We start from the raw sequence: 23,861 nt of genomic DNA, 5'->3' as shown, positions 1-23,861 counted from the left end.
TAGACAACTTCATATCTTCCACTGTTCTTGAGTGACGTCAAATTGTTTTCTAAAATCATTACTTTTTTGCAATAAAAATCTTATTACTTAGAAAGTTTTAGTCCGAATTCGATTCTGATGACACAATTAGAAAGACAGATAAATTTTCTAAAAATTGATACCATTTCGAAGCATAATTTATTCTCCAGACAGCCTCAATCTTCCCTCCGAATACTGGTAAAATAAAAGTAATCGAAATTTTTAAGTGCAATTTGTAACTTTTGACTTCCTTTTATTTTAAGACAATCTACTTTAAAATTTTGACTACTGGGTCCATCTAAAAGACTTTCCAATGAATTAAACAACTTGATAACTAACACAGTTGAGTGCTCGTGAACACGTTTTCTAGCAAAACAAACGTAATTTCTCAAACGAAGTTAAAGGGAATCTTGGAAAATGATATACCGTTTGAAAGCCCATTAAGCAAGGAAACTTTTACTAAAAAGTGCCAGCACCTAGGTCCTGATAATGATCACATAAGGGCCTAATGAGTTTTCTTCAAAAATTTCGATTACTTTTATTTTTCCCAGTATCCAGGAGGAAGATTGAGGCTGTTTGGAGAATAACTTATGCTTCGAAACGGTATCAGTTTTTTGGAAAATTTATCTGTCTTTCTAACCGTGTCATCAGAATCGAATTCGGACTAAAACTTTCTGAGTAATAACATTTTTATTGGAAAAAAAGTAATGATTTTAAAAAAAATTTGACGTCACTCAAGAACAGTGGAAGATATGAAGTTCTCCAATACGTCATTGAACTCCACTTTAGATGTACTACACACAGTAGGCCTACGGACATTACTCTGTAATATAATATTACAGAATGCGGTAATTTAAAAACCATTTTCATAATTATTTTAAGTGAAAGTTGTGTGCAATATTTTATATTACAATTATCAATTATCAAATCAATAATTGATAAGTTATTGTACCCCATATATGGAACTAAATAGAAACGAATGATTAATCATGCAGAATAATGGTTTATCATTTCTCATTAGCTGTTTGTACAGGTACACTGGCGACCATAATAGCCAGCTGGCACTTCTATTGTTGCTCTGTTGATACAGTCTAATTTAATATTGTTGTAATTAATTTAATATTGATATAATTAATTAATTTATATTCTAATATTCCAATTTATTATTTTAATTTAATATTTTTTTGGTCTGTAAATCTAATAATTTTACAGTAAATTGTTGAAAAACACTAAATTTTGACAATTTTTGTTTTCTCTTTTCGTAATTACTGTCTTTTGGGATTCGCAAGGAATAATCCTTATCGACTATCTGGAAAAGGGTAAAACTATTACAGGTGCATATTATTCATCGTTATTGGACCGTTTGAAAACCGAGCTGCAAGAAAAACGCCCACGATTGGCCCACAAAAAAGTCCTTTTCCATCACGACAACGCACCAGCTCACACCTCAGCAGTTGTGGTCGCAAAATTAATGGAAATAGGGTTCCAACTCGTTTCTCATCCCCCCCTATTCTCCAGACTTGGCACCCTCGGACTACTATTTGTTCCCCAATATGAAGAAATGGCTGGCGGGAAAAAGATTTTATTCAAACGAGGAGGTGATTGCAGAAACGAATGGCTATTTTTCAGACTTGGACAAATCCTATTATTCGGAAGGGATCAACAAACTAGAGCAGTGTTGGACGAAGTGTATAAGCCTAAAAGGAGACTATGTTGAAAAATAAAAAAGGTTTACCCCAAAAAATTAAGTAGTTTTTATTTTTGCACGGACTTTTCAAACGACCCTCGTAAGTTAAGCAACAACGTAGATCAAAATAGCAACTAAAAATCTGTAAAAATTATTTCTGAGGTATTTCAAAATCAAAATCGTTTCAAAAGAATTGAAATTAATTATTGAATTTAAAAACAAAATCTAATAATAAAATTGAACATTCCATAAATTCCCACAGCGTCTATATTAATAACGATACAAGTAATAAAAACAATACTACAAATATTTAAAATAAAAATTAAAAATTAAAAAAAAATAATCAATTTAAACGGTTGAAAATACCATGCAGCGATCTTTTATTACATAAAAATTTATCTCAAACGATTTAACCGGATGTTATTACTACTGGTAAAACTTTGTATGCTTCGAATCGTTAATATTTATATCCGGTATGGCTCATAGTGGAATTTTTTTCGTTCACCAAAAAAAAAATATATAAAATTTAAATAAAAGTAAACAGGTGGAAAAACTATTGCAATTTTCTTTTATGTAATAAAACAAAAATTTATCACCAGTGGAAAATAAGTATTTTCAGATAATAAAATTTAAGAAAAAACTATTTCTAGTTGAGTTTCCACATTGTTGAATCTTCTATTCCGTACTAAATCGAGCACGAAAAAATTGAACTAGTTTTTCCGGGTGTTCTAGGAGCTTCCTAAGAATATCCTGTTCTTTAAAAAAAAAGAAAAATAGTGAACAACCCTATTCAATAGATACACCTTCTGGTCTCCTGGTCGTAGAAGACAATAGGATAAGCGGACAGGGTCTCAGGATAATGCATACTAATTTTTTAAAAAAACTACTTTTTCGAACTTTAGAAGGATTAAATCATGATTAATCATGAATTTCCGGTTTTAGAGGCAATTTTTAAAATTTGACACGATAAAAATACTTCCACTTTCTCTTAGTAAGAGAGAGATAGAGAGTGAGAGAGTGGATTTAATATTAACCAACATATTTATCTTTATTAAAAAAACTTCGCTCTCCTTAATTTTTTTTTAATTTTACGGTAGAATGCGCCACCTCAATTTTTTTTCTAAATGAGAAAATCCCCTAGCGTGGTTAATGGTCAACTTAATTTCCTTTAGTCTTTCATCGTGGAATATGAGAGAGAGAGAGAGAGAAAATGATTGGTTCAATTTTGTGTTTCTTTTTTTTGTGAGCGAAATTTCTGGTGAACACAAAGCACCAGATGGTTAACGAGAAAGCAAACAGGTAGATTATAATATATTTTTAAGAATGAGAGGGGTACTACATAGGAGGGGGTCTAATTTAAGCGTTGATTCCTCCCCTCTCAAAAAAAATAAATAAATATTTTACCCAGCATGCAAACTTTCATCTTAGCAACGGCCTACTTAATTATTGACTTAAATTAGGTCCAAAAAAATAATAATAACAAAACATCTGATCTAGTTTCTCATTAAGGTAACCTTATATTATCCTTCGTTGACAAAATTGTAACTAATGGTTAAAAAATTGTGACCTCTTTTTTTTTCTACTTATACAGGGTGTTCGACATAAGACTACGGTAACTTCGGGAGGCGATTCTGGGCATCATTTGCAACGAAAAATTCCATATAAATTATGGCTCGATTCGGCTCCGTTTTAGAGGGTCGTTTGAAAAGTCCGTGCAAAGTCAGAGAGATAGCACTACTGGCGCGTATCGAGGTTATGTTTAGTTAGTAGCATCTCTTGGAAGAACACACACCAAGTTTCAGCCAGATCGGTCTATTTCTTTGTGTTTGGCATTCATTTGAGTCGAGGAAGTCGAGTGATTTTCAAAAAAATGGACGAAAAAGAATTTCGTGTGTTGATTAAACACTACTTTATGAAAGGCAAAACGCCTCAGGAGACTAAAAAGAAGCTTGATAAACATTATGGTGACTCTGCACCTTCGATTAGAACAGTTTATAAGTGGTTTCAAAATTTTCGGAGTGGCCATATGGGCACAAGTGACGCTGAACGTTCTGGACGCCCCTGTTGAGGTTACTACTCCAGAAATCATTGATAAAATCCATGATATGGTGATGGATGACAGAAGAGTGAAGGTGCGTGAGATTGCTAGTGCTGTGGGCATCTCGAATGAACGGGTACAATAATATTTTGCATCAACATTTGGACATGACAAAGCTATCCGCAAGATGGGTGCCGCGATTGCTCACGCTTGACCAAAAACGAAATCGTGTGAAGTGTTGCAAGGACGGTTTGCAGCTGTTCCAGAAGAATCCGCAGGACTTTAAGCGTCGTTTCGTCACTGTGGATGAAACATGGATACATCACTACACTCCTGAGACCAAAAAACAATCTAAACAATGGGTTACCAAGGGGGAATCTGCGCCAAAAAAGGCGAAGACCGTTACTTCGGCCGGAAAGATTATGGCGACTGTCTTTTGGGATTCGCAAGGAATAATCCTTATCGACTATCTGGAAAAGGGTAAAACTATTACAGGTGCATATTATTCATCGTTATTGGACCGTTTGAAAACCGAGCTGCAAGGAAAACGCCCACGATTGGCCCACAAAAAAGTCCTTTTCCATCACGACAACGCACCAGCTCACACCTCAGCAGTTGTGGTCGCAAAATTAATGAAAATAGGGTTCCAACTCGTTTCACATCCCCCCTATTCTCCAGACTTGGCTCCCTCGGACTACTATTTGTTCCCCAATATGAAGAAATGGCTGGCTGGAAAAAGATTTTATTCAAACGAGGAGGTGATTGCAGAAACGAATGGCTATTTTTCAGACTTGGACAAATCCTATTATTCGGAAGGGATCAACAAACTAGAGCAGCGTTGGACGAAGTGTATAAGCCTAAAAGGAGACTATGTTGAAAAATAGAAAAGGTTTACCCCAAAAAATTAAGTAGTTTTTATTTTTGCACGGACTTTTCAAACGACCCTCGTATAGATATTTTTAATTTTATATTTTTTCAAGGTACTGCTACTTTTTAGCAACAGTTGTCTATATTTCTCCAACTATTATAGCTGCAGCAATTCCAATAAGCTCATTAGAAAGAAGGTTAAATTTCCTTTTAAATAAGCTAATTTATATTCCAAAATAATAATATTAAGTATTTTACTTTGTGGCCCAAACATAAGGAATAGCAAGTTTCTAATTTTTTTTTAAAAAACTTTAGACTTCATTTTTCTCAAAAACATTTTATATGAAAAAACCGTGCACTACTCAGGAAAAACATCTACATACAATCACCTTTCGAAAGGTATACAATAATTAGGGGTTATTTTAAAAATTGATGCAGAAATCTGTATTAATTGCAAAAAAAGTAGGCCTCAAAACAGAGTCGGCTTTATGAAAGGAATTCACCGAATCGAGCCATAGTTTATATGAAATGTTTTGTTGCAAATGATGCCCAGAATCGCCTCCCGAAATTACGGTAGTCTTATGCTGAACACCCTGCATATGTTTATAATATGAAAAAATTATGTTCTCTGTTAAAACTCAACTTATCCCTGACTTTATGATCGAAAAAGAAACAAAAGACGAGTAGAATTTGAATCATAAATTGATTTAACAATTGCTATTGGATTATTTTGATGTAAAAAATACAGATAAAAAAATATTGAACTATATCTAAATTCAATCTAGATGGTAAAACTGTAAATCACACGCAAAAGACACATTTTAATCTAATTTCCTTTACTCTTTCGGAAAGCAATAAAGCGAATTATTTCCTAGAAAATATATATGTATAGATCTACCTGTCACACGAAGATTATGGGGAAAAAACAAATCTTAGGAGGAAATTGCCAAGAAAAGTCCCAGCAAAGTGGGAAAAATCCATTCTAGAAAATTGTTAGTTTCGGTTGGGAATTTTATTTAACCAATTGTTGCAGCAAGCAAGTACATTGTATCCCCTGGACCCGATTTCGGAATTTTATCCATTATCAGAGGTATTATTCTCAATTATAATTAAATTAACCTTAATTAACCCAATGAATTTAAAGAAAAATCGAATTAAACTAAGCGATGAAAACACACCTTAAAGGTGAGAACCTTCATTCAGTCACACACACACTCACACGAACAAACAGACTGTTGAGTAGGCATATTAAGTGTTCAAGAAAGGGGAGTACAATAGGTTCGCACAATATGTGATGCTGTTTCTTAGCAACCAGCCCCGTAGGAGCGGGGAAGAGCAAGATGCATTCTAATTCGTGAAGGCAGAAAGAACAAAACAAATCCTTTTTAGTGAAAGAAAATTCCCTATTGTATTAAAGAGGACCTTCATAATTACCCACAATGCCCACACAGGACTATAAAAGGGACTCCTTTTTTTTCTCCTTTCTGCTCCTTACAAACCAATCAGAGCTGTTGTGTTATACATTTATAAGAAAAAAAAAGAAAAAGAAGACGTATGTGGACACACCATAGATGACACAAAAGAACGCATTATGTTTGACATTAATGGGTGAAGAAAAGAAAAAGTTAGACATGAGAAGAAGCGGAAGATGGTCGAAGACGTTCTGAATACTGAATTGGCCATTTTCAAAAATGAATTAGGTTGGAGCTTTCCCCCACCATACACTACTTCTTTGAAGCGAGCTTCTTCTTAGACGACTCTTCTTTTTTTTTACGCTTGAAGTAAGAAAGGAAGGGGTTATAAAGACCTTTCTTAAAAGAAGAAGAAAGACTATGGAACAAGAAGATGCAGTGTCAAAAGGTTAATGCAAAAGTACAAAAAAAGCTTAGCTTTTATTCTACGTACAGACAAACAATGGAATATCTTGCCTTTAATGTTTTAAGCTTTCAGATGCATCTTGAAAAAAAGCTAAGGAGCGTTATTCTTTTTTTTTTCTCGCCCTTAAAGAAACAACCTTCATTTTCTACGTTTACTGATTGGCTGTTTAGCTTTCTCTTCTAGGCTAATATTTCTCTTACCGGAAATTAGTCCAAGAAAAAAAAAGGGGGAAGTTTCAACCCAAACGTTCCAACTTCCGATAAAATATAATCCATTTAATCCATTAGTTAGCAGCTGTAAACTGGTAAACATGGCAGCTAACCTAAGTGACGATAGACACTTGGAGTGTGCGAGCAGGGTTATTGGGTAGTGTTCTGGATGAAAGAGGATTGTAATGGAAAGCGTGGAATTTACTTATAATCAAAATTTCCTTTGTTCTTGGCTGAATAATTTCAGATTCAGTCTGTATAACGCGAACTTAAATGTTGGCTTATATATTAAATAAAGAAAAACTTGGTACTTACAGATAATATTGAAGTTGTAAATAAGTTGGATTATGCACTCACCTGTAACAGAGAAAAAGAACAAAACTTTAATAACAAATTTTAAATATGTTCATTTCATTAATAAGGAAGCTAAGAAGCTAAACTTTAAGGACTTGAATTTATAGCCGAAAGTTTAAGCACAATGATTATAGGATTTGATGAAAATGGAAAATTTCATGAAGTGAAAAGAAAAAAACAAAAAAGAAAATTCATTAAAGAAGAATTTTCAGCAAACATGGCACCTTTGCTGCATATTTATCCCACAGGAAATGGTACTTCAGTGGGGAACCCTAGCTATAACACTCTCCCAGAACCTTCTTGATCCCATTTTTGTAGAAATATGATTTAAAAAAAAAAAAAGAAAACAGCAGAGCGATGAGAACACAATGCATATAGAATTCACACAGAATTAAAGGATATTTGTTGTTTTTTTAAAAATATTTTATTAAAATCCCCCTGATGATGGACGGAAGTCCAAAAACCGGGTCAGTGATTCAATAAAAATGCGTTTATGCTAGAGGTATTAATCCAGGTACTTTGGACCTAACCACATTTTAAATATTTCTGTTTATCTGTCATTTAATTTTTTTAATTTAATAATAATTATTTTAATTTCTCTGTACCAAGCGGTTTATTGTTTTCCCTTAGAATCTCCCAGTTTAATCCAAGCCGCTTTTTCGGCTAAAGATGGTCGTGAATTGAGCTCTAAATGATTCTTTTAGCTATGCGGTAATGGTAGCTATGTCTGTAGCTCCAAAGAACCTACATTCCTTGGAACATGACCTGGAATATCTATTTCAACACAATTTCAGAACAGAAAGCTATTAATGACGCCTTTGTGTTTTGAATACATCGCTGGTTCCAGCTATTCACTATGGGAAAGGTTGAAGACCCAATTTGCTAATTGCGAGCTCTCAGAAGAATACAATTCTTCTGTTTCTTCCTACTTTAAAGAAGGAACCAGCGGTCAGGCGGTCTAGTTGTATTATACAATGTTGCCATCATCTCTGTCAAACAGAACGCGGTCTACAGCCGCGGGCTTGTCTTTGGCGCGACGACAAGCGATCTGGTAGTACAAAACCTGGTAGTACCACCTTTCATCGAATGAGCGAAGAAATTGAAATTTTTATAGAAAATGTGCGCAAATACAGATTTCTGTTTATAATTCACATGAACATTATAAAAATGTTTAAAAAACCCTATCTTCATGTGACTCCAGTTCAATACATAAGTGATGGTATTCCCGTAATTGTTCTCTCTTCTTATTGATTTCATGCACCCAACTTCGTCTTTTCTTCTTTTTGCTTTGCAAAGCTAATAGCAGAAGGAGTTGGTCTTCTTGCGAGCTCATACTCAATATATAAAAATTAAAACAAAGAACAAGAAAACGCACTACTACTTCTCAAGAAAAAAGCGACCAAACTGGACCGCTCCTGTGTGACGTCCTCATATCGCAGACCGCCGCGACAGACCGCTTTCTGTATGCTCAAGCCTTTATGCTATAATACCTTTAAAATTAATACGAACATTATTTTGAATGAAGTATTTTTAAAGCATTTTTTCTTCTTAATGAATAAAAGAAAAGAAAGTAATTAGAAGATAAAACTTTTCATTAAACAGGTTCAAACACGTCAATCAAATAAATTAATCAATTTCCCTTTCTATCCCTTAACGCCTTTTCTCCCTGTCTCTCGTTCCAGTGTAGAAGAAAGGACGAACATTTCCTTACTAATAGATAAAATACTTTCCTCAATTAGTTCATCCAATTAAGAATGAAAGAAGGAAGGTAGGAAATAAATTAGGAGCCTTTAGAAGGAAAGAGAAGAAAGATTTTCCAGGAAATAGGAAATGGGAACTTTTTGTCTCTAAATGTAGGTAGTACAAAAGATTGTCCAAGAATATAGAGAGAGAAAAACAGCGATTGATCCAATATCTTTCATCTGCTCTTATTAAATTATTTGTCTGAGACCGGGAAAACTAAATCTGTTTTTCCAAACCACATTTCCACATGCTTAATCTGATCGTATAAATTTCTTTCAGAATGTTATGTATAGACGTATAATTCATTCAAGTACGTAATCTTTATTTCCGGAAGCGACTTTTGTTCAAAATGTTTTCTCATTTTCATCATTTTCATTTACTCCGTATTTGGGTCAAATTTTGTCAATTCCCAATTCCGATTCCTCATCAATGGCACTTCAGGAAAAAGCTTAATCTCGTCCCTAGAACAGCCTTAAAAAAGATTTTACAGGAAAATTGTTTGTTTGTAGATTCATTTGAATGCAACGAGTGCATCACATTAAAGGGAAGTCGTTGCAATTGTAACCGAGAAAATCCCTTCCTCAAAATGGAAAAACTAAAATAAGCAAATTGGTATTTTCCTGTTAGGCAAAATTTCAGGCAAAAAAAGGCTTACTTCAATGGGGGGAGCTGAGGGCCCTCTTTTGGGGGTCTTTAAAGAAGGAAGAGACAGAAGAATTGTATTCTTCTGAGACCTCGCAGTTAACAAATTGGGTCTTCAATCTGTTCCGCTAGTGAATAGCTGGAACCAGCGATGTATTCAAAACACAAAGGTGCTATTAACAACTTTATAGAACCTGTTCTGAAATTATGTTGGGATAGATTTTCCAGGTTATGTTCCTTAGGATGTAGGTTCTTTGGAGCTACAGACATAGCTCCCATTACAGCGTAGCTAAAAGAATCATTTAGAGCTCAATTCACGACCGACTTTAGCCGAAAAAGCGATAGAGGATAAAACTGGTAGAGCCTAAGGGAATCTTCAGAACGATTGCCCAAGTAGAATGTTGAATATTGAAGACAATGCGAATGCATTGTTAAGATTTAGGATTGCTGACTGGACATGTCCACCTAACACCGCTCAGGAGGAGTCGAAAGTTCTCCACCTTGTTCTAGGTTCTCCTGCAGTGATTTCAGCCAAGTGCCAGGAATTAAGGGAATCTTTTACTTGGCCGGAAAACGCTTTTCGCACAAGTAAAAGCCACTGAAAGGGCCAAACTTGCAATGCTAAGACTTGAAAAAAGGAAAAACAAACTTCCAGAGTTGTCGAGAGTTTTTCCAAAAGTTGTAAACCAAGAAAATACTTTTAACTATCCACGATTTGCCATTTTCCCATCTTTCGGACTCTCGAGAGTAGGCGAGACTTTATGCAGTCTCCATCTCGGTCTCGGTCTCGGCCGCTTAAATCTCGGTCTCGGTCTCGTCGAGATATCTCGGTCTCGGTCTCGGACTAATCGATATATCTCGGTTTTTTGAATTTTTGTTTAAGTATTAAAAATGGTTTGCTATTAATAATCTTTTCAAAAAATGTTATTATTTTATAATAATTATTTTAATTTATAAGAATATTGTTATTGATATAAAGAAAAAAAAATGTTGTAAAAGAAGACAACTGCTTACACTTCAATGCATCATATGTTACTAGTATTACTGTTATATATCTTTATATAATTTCAAAAAGATGTTAAAAACGCGCCAAATGAAAGACCCAAATAACATATCTGCCTCCTATAACAAGTCGATTCGTGAAATAAAAAATACACCTCCCAACAAACTTCCCGCTCTATTAGTTATGGCTGTTGGTGAAGATAAAGAATCTGATGATTCACCTTTTGACGACGACGACGACTGCATCAATATTTTTGCACCATTTGCTCAAAAATCAACAAATATCACCGAAGCATGGAAGACAGAAATAATTAATTACACCAAATTAGACCAAGCACCAGTAGACGTTGACATTTTAGAATGGTGGAAAACACTTGAGAATTCCTTCAAAAATTTGTCTAGAATGGCAAAAGATATTTTTAGTATCTGTGCTGTGCAACTTCAGTGCCATCGGAAAGATTATTTTCGCAAGCTGCGATGATAATGACCAATAGAAGATCTTCTCTAACTTCTGACTCAGTAAAAGCTCTTTTATGTATCAATGCTTGGGCAAAGAGTATCTTAAAAACGAAAATTTGTGGCAATATTTTTTAGATGCGTAGTCTTTTTTTTCAAATTCACTAATTCCAAAATTCTAAAATATAATTCAAATAATAACAAAGTTCAAAGTATTAGATAATTAATAGTGAAATTTATGAAATTGAATGAATGAATGATATGAATAGTGAAATTTAGTGAATTTATGTAAAAATTAGGTAATTCGAAGGGGGCGCTAGGGTAGCCGAGCGGTGCGAGACCTGCGAAGCTAATGTGCATTGTGGTGCTGGATTCGATTCCCGGTCTTAGGCCTTGGATTTTATTTAATGGTTAATAAAAGAAATTCACAGTAAAGTTTGTTTGCTAGTCGCCTCCGTCCAAGACACCTAATTTAAAGCCCCGCCTGAAAAAATAGGCGATTACTTTACTTTGCTTACTTTACTTATGTAATTCGAAGTCAAATAGATCTAGTAATATTGAACATATATAATAAAGTCGTATCTTTTAATAATTAATTCAATACCCGTAATGATTATTTATTAATAAAGAACACAATTTTATAATTTTGTAGCTAAAAATTAATATTTGAAAAACCGAGACGAGACCGAGATTTCTCGACGAGATATATATCATGTCTCGATCTCGGTCTCGGTCTCGGTTGCTCAAGTCTCGTCTCGGTCTCGGTCTCGGCAAAAAAAATTTTGTTTAAAAACGAAAATTGCTAAAATAATATCGTGCAAAAACTAAATAAATCACGTAATTGCGTGTTAATTAGAATGAAAAGTGAGCCCAGCTATTTGATTCAACCCTTTTATGGGAAAATTGCCAACAAGTAATGCCCGCCTTTTCTTTTTTTTCCACTTACCCGCCACCGCCCTTTTTTCCCTATGCACAGCCACCTATATTGTTTGTTCAACAGACTAATTTATTTCTCAAGTTATGCAATAAATTTTAGAAGTTGTTATTTTTTTAGATAATTACAGTTTTTGACTTTGATTAATTGTTATTAAAAAACAAACTGATGATCATTATTATTAGATGTTGAAATTTCAATTAATTTATGCAGATTTTTCATATTTATACATATTATTAAATAACGTTTTATGCTTCCTAGAAGTTTCTCTTACAGGTCACAGTTTAGTTGGGATGGGTTAGTGGTGTCTGTAACGAGAGTACACTGTCCGGAGGCGGGCAGTGTACTGTAAAAAGCTCCGAGCGCCAATAACCGCAGATGTTGACGTGCCTTAATTCATTATTACCGTTTTATGCTATTCGGAGAATTTTTGGCCCCTGTAAAAGAGGGAGAAGTCTAGAGAATACGAAAGAATAGGGAGCTGAACGACTTGTACGCCGAAGCGGATATTGTTAAAGATGTTAAGACAGGCAGGCTGAGCTGGGCAGGCCACTAGCTAGGATGGAACAATCTGAGATCCCAAGGAAGGTGTTAGAAGAGGCTGTTAACCGAATAAGAAGGGCTGGAAAGCCGAGACTGAGGTGGATAGAAGGAGTGGGCGGCTGACGCTAGAGCTCTTTTGAGCATTCCCAACTGGAAAGCAGCCGCACAGGATAGAGCAGGATGGCGGATGCTCATTAGGGAGGCCAAGACTCACCGGGAGTTGTAGCGCCGTTATGTAGTGCTATAAATTCTTCAAAAAGTTCATGTTTCAGTTTTTAGGACCAGAGTGATTAGATTAGGTTGTACTAAAGTTGAGGTCAACAACCAAATCGGTGTTTCTGTTTAGGGAACCTTGAAATTATATGATACTGAGAGGATCGGATGACAATATAAAGGTATGAGCTCAGCAGTGAGATTACTGTATCCAGTGCTGCGGAATGGAGTAATTACTAAGGAAAACTAGAAAAAAAGAAAAGAAAGGATTTTCTATTAAATTGTAGATGGGATTCCCACAAACGGGACAGAAACAGGGGCTACCACGCTGGAAATGAATTATTGCGGATGGTATAAAAGGCCAGAGGGATGTAACGTGGGAAATCGGAGACCAGAAAACAATAATGGAAAAATTGATTAAGAGAAAGCTTAAGGTGATGATATGGACATCTCAGGAGGATGTCCATAGGAAGTGAGGAAGTGGAGCACTTCGAAGAACAGAGAAAGAGGAAGACCAGCAAAGGGAATGGGAGGAGGATATCGTGGAGCAGATGGCAGATCTGAGAGAGAGAGAGAGAGAGAGAGAGAGAGAGAGAGAGAGTGACTGTTCTGGAGTCATTGTTGGAGATAGTTTGACGGGACCTCACACAGGGGGGGGGAAAAAAATTCAACTTTCTACAGATGATAACCAGAAAAAACATAAATCCACAAAATTTACTGGACAATTCCAGGGAATTCCATTAAGGGATTCTCCTTTGAGAGGGAGTGAGTGAGGTTCCCTCTAAAGTGATTAGAATTAAATGCAACACAAAATGTTCAGAGTTCGAAGACAATTTCTGAGTTAAAACTTTGAGAAAGTAGGAGAAAGAGAAAGTCGAATGAGTAGTCACGCCAGTTTTTTTTCCAATTTCAAAATGGCTTTGAGAAAGTCAATTATTAGAATAAATCATTAAAATCCAAACAATTTCATTAATTATCTCTTTTTTTTAAAAAAAACCTTCCACACGGTTACTGTTAATTTAGTATTCAAACCTTTTAAAAAGTAATTTGCATTAAATTTTCCATGTATTTAAATATGAGCAAATTTACAATTTAAATTATAATGATCATTTAGGCCTCCTTTAATTTCATTTATCTTTTCTTTTTTTCAAATACAATTTCGCTTTAATAATGAATAACACTTCACATTTGTGTTTGCATAAGACAGATTTTACCTTTTATTTTTATTCATTTAATTTTATTATACTTTTTCTGTTTACGTGAGGGAAATAATTACAAAAAGAATTGGAAAACAAAGTTTGCTAAATTGAGGGTCCCAAGAAAATGCAATTTTAGGCTGCACATCCTAAGAAATACTGATCACATTGAAGGGTCACATTAATGACTAAAGAACACAAGTATCAAACAAACCCTTTAAGATTTTGTTTTTATAAACTCAATCTCCCTATGACCTAATTCCTCATCTGAAAATCCTAACTTATACATTTTTTTTTTTTCAAAGTGCATAGGGCATTATTCTTTGAAATTGTTTCAGGTCCGTGCAGGACATTCCAAAAGAAATTCTATAACTTAACTAACAACGATCAGCTAGTGTGCTAGTGTAATGTGATGCGAAAGTCTTATCCAATAGAATTTTTTTTTTTAAATGATTTAAGGCGCGTCAACATCTAAGGTTATTGGCGCCCGGAGCTTTTTCCAGTGCACTACCCTGCGTCCGGACAGTGTTCTCTCGTTACAGACAACACTGTCCATCACCGGACAGTGAGCTGTAAGAAGCTCCCTAGGAAGAGTAAATCTAAGGGTCAGCAGCTGGATTTGAACCCGGGACCACCGCGTTGGAGTCCAGTAAGCTAACCTCATAGCTAATCCCTTCCCTTCCAATAGAAATTATCTTATTCATTATTTTTGGTGACTGATTTATAGTTTCAATAGGATGGAAAAAATATAATAATTGCCATTTCAGTCGTGAAACATTTATTCTGCCGAGCTTTCCGACCCAGAGACTAGGTCATCTTCAGGGCTAGTTTACAAAGTAATATTTTACATTACAGGGTTGGTGTGTCTTCTCTCTTTTCTGTTCATGGACAGTATATTGTAAACTAGCCCTGAAGATGACCTAGTCCCTAGGTCAAAAGCTCGGCAGAATAAATGTATCACGACTGAAATGGCAATTACTTTTTTCATCCTATTTAAATTATCTTATTTAAACTGAACCAATCTCTAATGATGGATGAATAATCAGAAACCAATCAGAATTATATAGAAAGCATAAGTGCTTCAACGAATACAAAACAAACCATATTACCCAAGCACTGTGAACCCAATCACAATTTTACCGCTAAGTATTTGGAATGTACACCCTATACTTTGGATTATACTTAGAAAAAAAGATCCCCAAACTAAAATACATACCAAACTAAACAGATAAGTAAACAAACTGAAAAGATTCACAAATTTTTAAAGCCTACTGGATGGTCGATCAAAAAAAAAATCAGTAAATTGCGAATATACGAGAGCATCAGATATAACTAGATCTATCTGGATTTAACGGAGTTGGCTCAACCAAAAACGTTGAAATTTCAAAAAAAGAATCCAGCCCATTTCAGTCCTCCACACTGGCCTCAATATTCCTTAATCCAAAGACCTATATCCTTTCGCGTTACAAATTTTCTTATTGTGCAGCTAAAAACTCCCGTCATTAACCCTGGAAATCTTAGACGACCAGCTGGAGCACCAGTTGTTAAATTTTAAGGGACATACATTATAGAATGGCTATTGCTACATTCAATGATATGCAGTTTCATCAATTTTGAATTATATAATCTGTATATGTGTATGTATAATATAGGGTAAATATTTGAATAGTGTATGAGAGAAATGTAGAAGCTTCTAAAAAATAGCATGTATCATTTTCTTTGTTAAATAAATAAGAGCTGTCAAAAGGTAACAAAATTGACTTGCTTACATCAATGGTATCTTCTTTGATTAGAAGAAGTATTATTTTGCAAGTCAAAGAATGTAGTTAGCCGACAAAATTATTTTAGAAGTTGATTTTTTTCGCATGAAAAAATATTTTAAAGAGAAATTTCTTCGTTGCTTTTAAAAGAATTTCATGCTAGAAACGGTAAGTACTTTACTAACTCAATGGAGAGGCTTTAACGTGTACACAGACAGGTAGGTATGTGCCAAAGACTTACCTAAATATTTAAGTTTACGGATGGAAATCTATTGTCAAAATATAACAACAACTACTGATGGCATATGTCAAGAGAAGAACAAGGGTCGGTAACTTCTTTTCAAGTTTATTATTGGCGGCGGGTGGTACAGTTTGCGCCCGTACCCAGGAATGAAAAAGAAATAGTTTTAAATGGTAGCCAAGGTGGGTGGAAGGTGGCCGTCTCCAGCTGTTGGCAAAGAAAAACCCTCAGTTGGTGACCACCTCCAAAGAAAAAAAGTCCACCTGCACCCTCTATTATTTGGGGGAGACAAAAAAAAAAGGAAAAAAGTCTTCTAAAGTCTCCGGGGGCTTTACTAAGAAAGATGAACTCATACACAAAGCGTACAGCTTTAAGGAGGTCTTAAAAAAGAAGTAAGAAAAGCTTTGAAGCGTGCACTTTTGCTGATGGCCTGATTGGCGGCCGGCCACACGCAAAGTTTCTAAAGTGTGCCACAATCTGCCAGACGTTGAATGATTAATATGTTTAAAGGAAGGGCTTTTGATTAGTTCACTTTGAAGATAAAACCACAAACAAAAGAAAAGTTCACAGCTTCCCCGTACACATAGTAAAGAAAATTAAAAATTTTACGACTCATTTGGTTTGGTACTTAGAAAATAGGATTTAGGGATTCCTGAAGGATACATTGACGAGAAAGAATAAGATTACATGGTGAAGATCCAACAGGAACATTCAACTTACAAAATGAACAAATAACCTGAAGGGGTTCACAATAAAAACATTGTTTTAATGTATAATTAAAATCTGATATATCCCCAAGGAAAGCTAATATTTACGTAAATATTTGATATTATGTAAAACAGCGAGCACACTGCGGTGAAGTTAAGGCTACGCCAGTATATTCCAGCCCCGTTGTACAAAATATTCTTCTATTTCATAAACAAATAACATTCCAAGTTTATTAAACAAAGATGGAGTTATTTGGAAGAAATAGGTAAAATAGAAACTCTTGTAAAAATAGGTCTTCTACAGTGTTTTATCTGATTTTACTTTAGATGGCGTTGTCAGGCAGAGTACTGGAAGAAAGATTTTTGAACTAGAAGATTTGTGGGTTTTGGCGATTTAAAGTATTGTTAAGATCTGGAAGTATACTACGGTTAGAGATGTATTAAAGAGAGTTCTGGAAAAAAGATTTTGAACTAGAAGATTTGTGGGTTTTGGCGATTTAAAGTATTGTTAAGATCTGGAACAATCTCTACGGTTAGAGATGTATTAAAGAGAGTTCTGGAAAAAAGATTTTGAACTAGAAGATTTGATGGGTTGAAATATGATTTTCGCGATTTAAAGGATTGTTAAGATCTGGAAGTATACTTCGGTTAGAGATGTAAAAAGAAACGTTTGCTATGGACCAAAGAACTCTTTGTAGATTGGTACGTTCTGTGGAACCCCACAGCTCTATTCCTAACACCCAAATGGGACACTTAAAAATTTAAAATTTTGAATCTTAAAAAATTGATCTTCCAATCAAATAATGAGTAACTTAACGTTTCGATTGTACATTCAATCTCCTTCCGGAATTAGCACTTTTTATAAAGAACATGAGATAATAAAATGAACATTCAGATGAGGAGTGAGATAGCTGTAACAGGTTTAATGAAGTAACTATTTCAGTAAATTTAGCTGAAAATCTAAGATTAAGCTGTACTTTACTCAAATTAACTCAAAACTCAAATTAAGGAAAAAATTTTCTAAATAAAACGTAGTTTTAGAAGAAATAATGGAAGACCTCTACGTGCTCAAAGCTCTAGAAATTACAAGAACTAACATATCGTACAAGAATAGATTATTTAGCCATTCCGGTAATTCTATTTTTGGATAAATTTATGATCTAAATATGCAATAATTATGTAAAACTTAGTACATAATAGATAAATAAATGTTGGTGACTCAGATTATTAAACCTCAATAATGGAAAACCCAATTTAATTGTTCTTATATGACTCCAAAATATATTTCTAAAGAAATAATTCAGTATGATAAAATGTTACTAACTTTTCTGCAGTATGTGGTTAGTTAAAATAATTAATTTAAAAAAAGGTTGTTGCCAAATTGATACAAAATAGTGCGAAATTGCTAAAAAAAACTTCTAGCATTCACTAATAGAGTGTGCTGCCTGTTGACACGGTTACAAAGTTATCTTTGGGGCCCTTTTAAAAGGTTCCTAAAATTTATTTTGAGAAAAATAATGTTTATTTAATCATTTGAAACTCTCTTTTTCGAACTTAAGTGACCGCAGAGCAAATATTTGACTCAAAAATCTAAAATAGGGAAACTGAAAGTAAGAAGAAGCTTCTAGCGAAGGAATTCGATAGAAAGAATGGTAACTTCACAAAAGCAAGCTAAAAGAGGCGAGCAGTGATGCTTCAGCGTTTCGAACTTTCATTGCGGTCAAATCAGTGAACAACTTGAGTCTACTGAGTCTAGAATGGATAATGGTTTTCGGCAAGTTTTTTATAGTTTGACTGCGAAGGAGCCGTTTCTCCAAAAGTTGGAAAAGGAAATGCTGGAGAGAGAGAAAGATTCCTCTTATCACTGGAGAAAAAATATATCTTCAATTTTTAAAAAGCGTTCACGTCTAGAAGTAATTGCGACAGACAAGTTCGACAGAGCGTGCACATACAGTTGCCCTACATCCGTCTAGAGACTATGGACTTTAGATCACGTCATTTCTACAGCGATTGAGCAAACTGTCCCAGATATTCTCCAAGGTAACCCTTCAACTCTAACGTCATGGAATCTGATTTGGGCTGTAGGAGCATCTGGAACCCTTACGCTAAATCAGAAGGGGGATTTTTCCCCAGCAGCTTAAGAAGATCCCTCATTTGTTCTCCTTGAAGTTTCTGATCGAACAACAGACATTCTGGACCAGCTTCTGGTCTATATTTGGATCTCTTAATAAATCTTCAGAAAGATATTTCGATATCTAGCTAATAAAACCTCAAAACACATTGAGATCGACCAAAACAGAAAATATACTGCGAATAGGAGCAATAAGTGTTCCAAGAAAAAAGCACAAAAAGCTAATAAAGCCCCAAAACACATTGAGATCGACCAAAACAGAAAATATACTGCGAATAGGAGCAATAAGTGTTCCAAGAAAGAAGTGCAAAAAGCTAATAAAGCCCCAAAACACATTGAGAACGACCAAATCAGAAAATATACTGCGAATAGGAGCAATAAGAGGTCAAGAAAGAAGCACAAAAAGCTGACAATGCTGTGGTGCTTTTTTTGTGAATTTGTCTCCCAAACTTTGTTACTAGAGCTTTAGACTATGGAAAGTGATCATGATTAAGCAATACTTTAGGCCCCTACTTTGTTTGCTAGACCTCTCTAGCATTATGTACATAAAGAAATCTCATTAATTTACATAAAGTAAATCTCTTGTGATTAAATAAAGTAATCACAGTTAAATATTTTACTAAATTGCAATGTTCGGGGGTACAGAAATAGTTATGAGAGAGGTTTTTTAATAAAGGAATACAACAACTAAGAAGCAGCATGCTTCTAAGAAGAAATTAGTATCAAAGAAAACAACAAAGCATGTTGTTCGTTCCAAACAAATTGAATTAAAATACAAACTTCGATATATATACGTAGTGGTGGGGAGTTCCAGCCAATAGTATTTCTAGTAAATCACACTAGAAAGTTACTTTGAGGTTAAGTTTGTTATTAAAATGTGTTTTACTTTTAAGAGAAGTGAACTTTGTTATATTTATTTTCCAGTTTCCAGTAACTAGTTTTTCATTTTAGTAATTGACAAAATTAATTTTCAAATTATGGTGGCATTAAAGTGATTACTATGTTTGTATAGAAATGGTATTAAAAATAAGGAGTAGTTTTTGAAGCAAGAAAAGATTGGTAACGCCATAGTTTTTGCTGGGTGAATAGTTTCTGAAGATATGAAGATTAATACATTTTGATGCTTCTTTGCTGGAGTTCATCAACTTTAGAAGACATTCTTTTAAACAATTGTGAGTAAAATGAAATTAATTTTCTATGTAGAGAGAATTTATCATTAATGGACCTAAGTTTAGGAAAAGACATAGATAAGGGACTGGCAATCAGCAAATTTTAAGTCACAACTCAAAGCAGACTGAAAACCATTGTTGTGCAGCTTATTTGTGCAAGATTCAGCAGAGGATCTCCCCTCGTTTTACTGTGGGAGCCAGCCAAATACTTAAGGGAACCCGTCAATTGTTGTTCATTCTTTTTGGTGACTGATTCATTGTTTTAATAGGATGAAAAAATAATTGCTTTCGACCTAGGGACTAGGTCATCTTCAGGGCTAGTTTACTAAGTAATATTTTTACATTACAGGGTTGGTGTGTCTTCTGTCTTCAGTCCATGAACAGTCAAGATAGTACCTAGGTCGAAAGCTCGACAGAATAAATGTATCACGACTGAAATGGCAATTATTTTTTCATCCTATACCCTTCAATGTTGCAAGCAAGAAAAAGCTGGACTCTGTTTAACATTTATTGATTTATTTAAGTAATTGCAAGCTCTCTAGTTTCTATAAGAGCAGATCATTCTCTCTCTCTCTCTCTCTGGAAAAAAAACATGCTCTGGAACTGTTATATATGAATTCCTCCAGTTTACTCCATGATCATTCAGATACACTTGAGCATGATAAGCTGTAAAGTAATCCAGAGATGGTAAAAATGGAAAATTTAAGGCTAGAATTTTCTGAATTACCTTATTATAGTCCTGGAAGAACACCTATCCAGCATTCCAGGAACAGTCTTTTTCACAGCACAACAAATAACACGATCACAAGATCACACCCGAATTTATATAAAGCACCTGCAATTTTAAAATAGTATTATTTATAAAGAAGGAATTTTAATTTGGAAATTTAGGAGCATACATTTTTGGAAACCAAAAGAAAATGGAATTTTACCATCTATTTTAACTTCAATCTACTTTACAAGATGCTTAATTAAGTTTTCTGTTTTTTTTTGGTGTGCTAAGTGAAATGAAAGTGCTTAAAAAATGAATAAAAGTTTCACTTAAAAGTTTATTTTGGTTTTCAGTTAAGCTAGTGCCAGTGCATTCAGATAAGCTAAATATTCTGGAGTAGCTTAAACTACTTAAAGGGATAATATCCTAGTTGAAGACCAAGGATAAGCTACAAACAATTGAATGAATAATTGTGAATAAAAGGTAAATTTAAAATTCTTTTTTATTATTATGAATATTAATTTTAGAATGTCTAATTATAATCTATAGCTCCATTTCTAATAATGGGTAGAAAAGGGCATAGATTATTTCTAGTTTAATTCATGTAGCTACCCTTATAAAATTGGTAACTAGAAAATACTTGTTCTTAACTGTTTTAATATCAAAATAAAATTAAAAAAATTTCAAATCTTAATTCTAAGTTGGCAGAAAAAACCTTTATAAAAGCAAATTGAGAAATTTAAATATGATAACATATGTTTTACAATATTAATAGATTCTAATAATTTAAATTCCTTACCGTATGCACTACACTTAGCATAATTGCGATAAAATATAAGGAATTACAACTTTTAAGAAGAAATAAATGATTCAAGTCCATTAAAAAGTAACAAGTGCTAAGCTTTAATTAGTTGGGATTTAAATTGTTTTTTAAGCGTAGCCATTTTGATTTGAACTTTACTACAGCTTGTAGAAAAAGAGAGTTAATCCAGCTTTCAAAATCCAATAAATCCACGCCATCCATTATGACAAATAATTATAGATTGTAGTAATACTAATTTTCATTGTTAAACTGTTAAAGGATTAACAAAAATTATGGTTAAATCTTAAATATATATCTTCTTTTTTTAATACTCGCCATATTGGTCTTAATTGCCTGCCAAGGGGGATTTTTAAGTTATTGATTTTAATGATCAATCCACCATGAAAAGTGATAAATTTTACATAATTTTAAAGCTTATAACTTGTTTAAGTAATTTGGCCATAAAACAATATCTAAATATTAATTTAACCTTAATTATTAATTAATAAAAAATTTGACTTACGTCATCACTGAACGATCTTCTCTCGGACACAATGGAGACTGTAGAGAGCAACTAGCTGTGGACCATATATGTTAATCTAGAAAATTCATTAAAACTCATTAAATCTTAATTATTTTTTAATCTTTTATTAATTAAATTAAATTATTATTTTTCATGCATTAGTTTGTAAGAAATAATAAGAAAAAAGAAAAATTCAAGATATTGCCATAAAATTGAAAATCAATAAAATTATCATTGGATGTTGAATAAAAATTGTAATAATTAAAAATTAATATATTTTAATAAAAATTAATGGTTTTTAATGCAAAATATATATATTTGCATACATTAATTTGTATATTATATCTATGTATTACGTGACGTCACTTGCCTTTTCTTCGTCTCTTTTCTGAAATCGCCATATTTGCCCCATTTTTTTTTGTGCCGTTTGATCTTTGATTATTTGATTTTTAAGTAATTATTATGTGATTAGTGATTATAGTTGTGAAAAGAATTACAAGTTAAGTTTAATTTAAGTAACTAATAATGCTTTTCTTGTGTAAAATAGTGTAGTGCTGTGTGATTTGACTTTGAAAATTTCTGGTACAGAAGCTGAAAGATGGTGAGTGTATAAATCATTTTTTTCGGCATTTTTATGTAGTTTTACTTTTTAAAAACTAATCAATATTGTTAATTAATTAATAAATAATTATAAGAAATCAATTTCAGAATCGATTGAACTAAATTTTGTTTGTTCTCTTTCTTTTCCACAGGTCCCCAGCATCTTCTCAAATGGTATGTGAATCTTCTTCATATTTTACATATATTTAAATACATCATTTTAATGTTAACGTAATTTTCAAACTACTAAGTGATTTTGAGTGAGTCAGTTTTTACATATTATTAAGAATTATGATGATTTTTGTAGCCTTGCTTTACATATTTTTAAGTATTATGTTGAATGGCCTTGAACGGGGCAGATCAGTTACTTAAAAATGAAGTTTTTTTTAAGTTGTTAAGCATTCTTTTCTTACTTAATTCTTTTCATTCATTCATAAATGATTATCTATTTTCCGAATTTTTTCGTCCAATTTTCGGAAAAACTATGTAATATTAATAGTATTAGTAATTGGTCTTAGAATTAAATTGAATTTTTCATCTGGTGCTTCTTAAAGAATTATTTTTCTTGAATTCAATGTAATTTTAAGTATGATTATTGTAACATTTTCTTCTTTTTATAGCCTTATTATGATTTATTTCCCAATTATTTATGATATAAACCATTGTGGCTTACAAAATCTATGGTTTCCATTACATTCGTTCAGATATCTTTTGGAATTGAAAACTTTTAAGGTATGATTTGGTAAAATTATTTGTGTGTTTCAAATTTTGGTGTAAAATAATGAAAATTCATAATGGGTGCCCCTGATTTTGGTTTTCTTACAAATTTACTGTTGCTTTTTCTCTCTAAGATTGTATCATTTTAAACATTTTGTGATTTTTAAGATGAAGATTTCATTGTATATAACTTTAGATAGATATACGATAGATATTTTTATATATTCTACATCTTTAGATAGATTCTAGCAAGGCGGCCTTAAAGGCCTACGCCACCGCGACCCCATGGATCTATTGTGGTTCCCACTACTCTAGAACTCACTCTCCAGACCTGTCCGTTTAATTCAGACTCTTCATTTTGGAGAGCGACTCTTGGGTAAAGCTCTCTGGCCTTGGTTTTTCCTCCCCGAGGAGGTAACATCCTTAGCCAGACCAGCCCCTCAAATGTAGTGCCGTTTCCTCCTCCTCCTGCACAGAACCTACAAAGGCTATCATCTGCCCGGCCGCCCATGCGATGTATATGTTTTCTGAACCTGCAGTGGCCCAGTTAATAGGCCTACAATTATCCTTATATCCCCCACATGGCCTTGACGGATTAATTCTGCAGTCAGCCTTGGCCGAATAGCCCGTGATGAACTTCTTCGCCTGTCTCTGTCCAGTACTGGTGGCCAACCACCACTCTTGAGACCTAGTCTGCACCTATAATTTAATGGCCTCAG

General features: G+C 33.7%; 1 protein-coding gene across 5 annotated transcripts in view; it reads left to right on the top strand.

Moving 5' to 3' along the window:
* The window catches only part of LOC141446851 (rho guanine nucleotide exchange factor 10-like), a 518,303-nt gene that overhangs the window by 189,032 nt on the left and 305,410 nt on the right, over positions 1-23,861 (top strand). Inside the window, exon 2 of one of the 5 annotated variants that reach the window (XM_074113736.1) lies at positions 22,578-22,599. The exons of the other annotated variants lie outside the window; for them this stretch is intronic. The gene's annotated coding sequence lies outside the window, so the exon portion shown is untranslated. The remainder of the gene's footprint in view (positions 1-22,577; positions 22,600-23,861) is intronic. 5 annotated transcript variants of the gene reach the window in all.

This window comes from Rhodnius prolixus, unplaced genomic scaffold, assembly GCF_049639745.1.
Source record: "Rhodnius prolixus isolate KJV_2025 unplaced genomic scaffold, Rpr scaffold_7, whole genome shotgun sequence".
NCBI lineage: Eukaryota > Metazoa > Arthropoda > Insecta > Hemiptera > Reduviidae > Rhodnius > Rhodnius prolixus.
The sequence above is the reverse complement of the archived record's forward strand: the minus strand, read 5'-3'. Positions and strand labels throughout refer to the sequence as shown.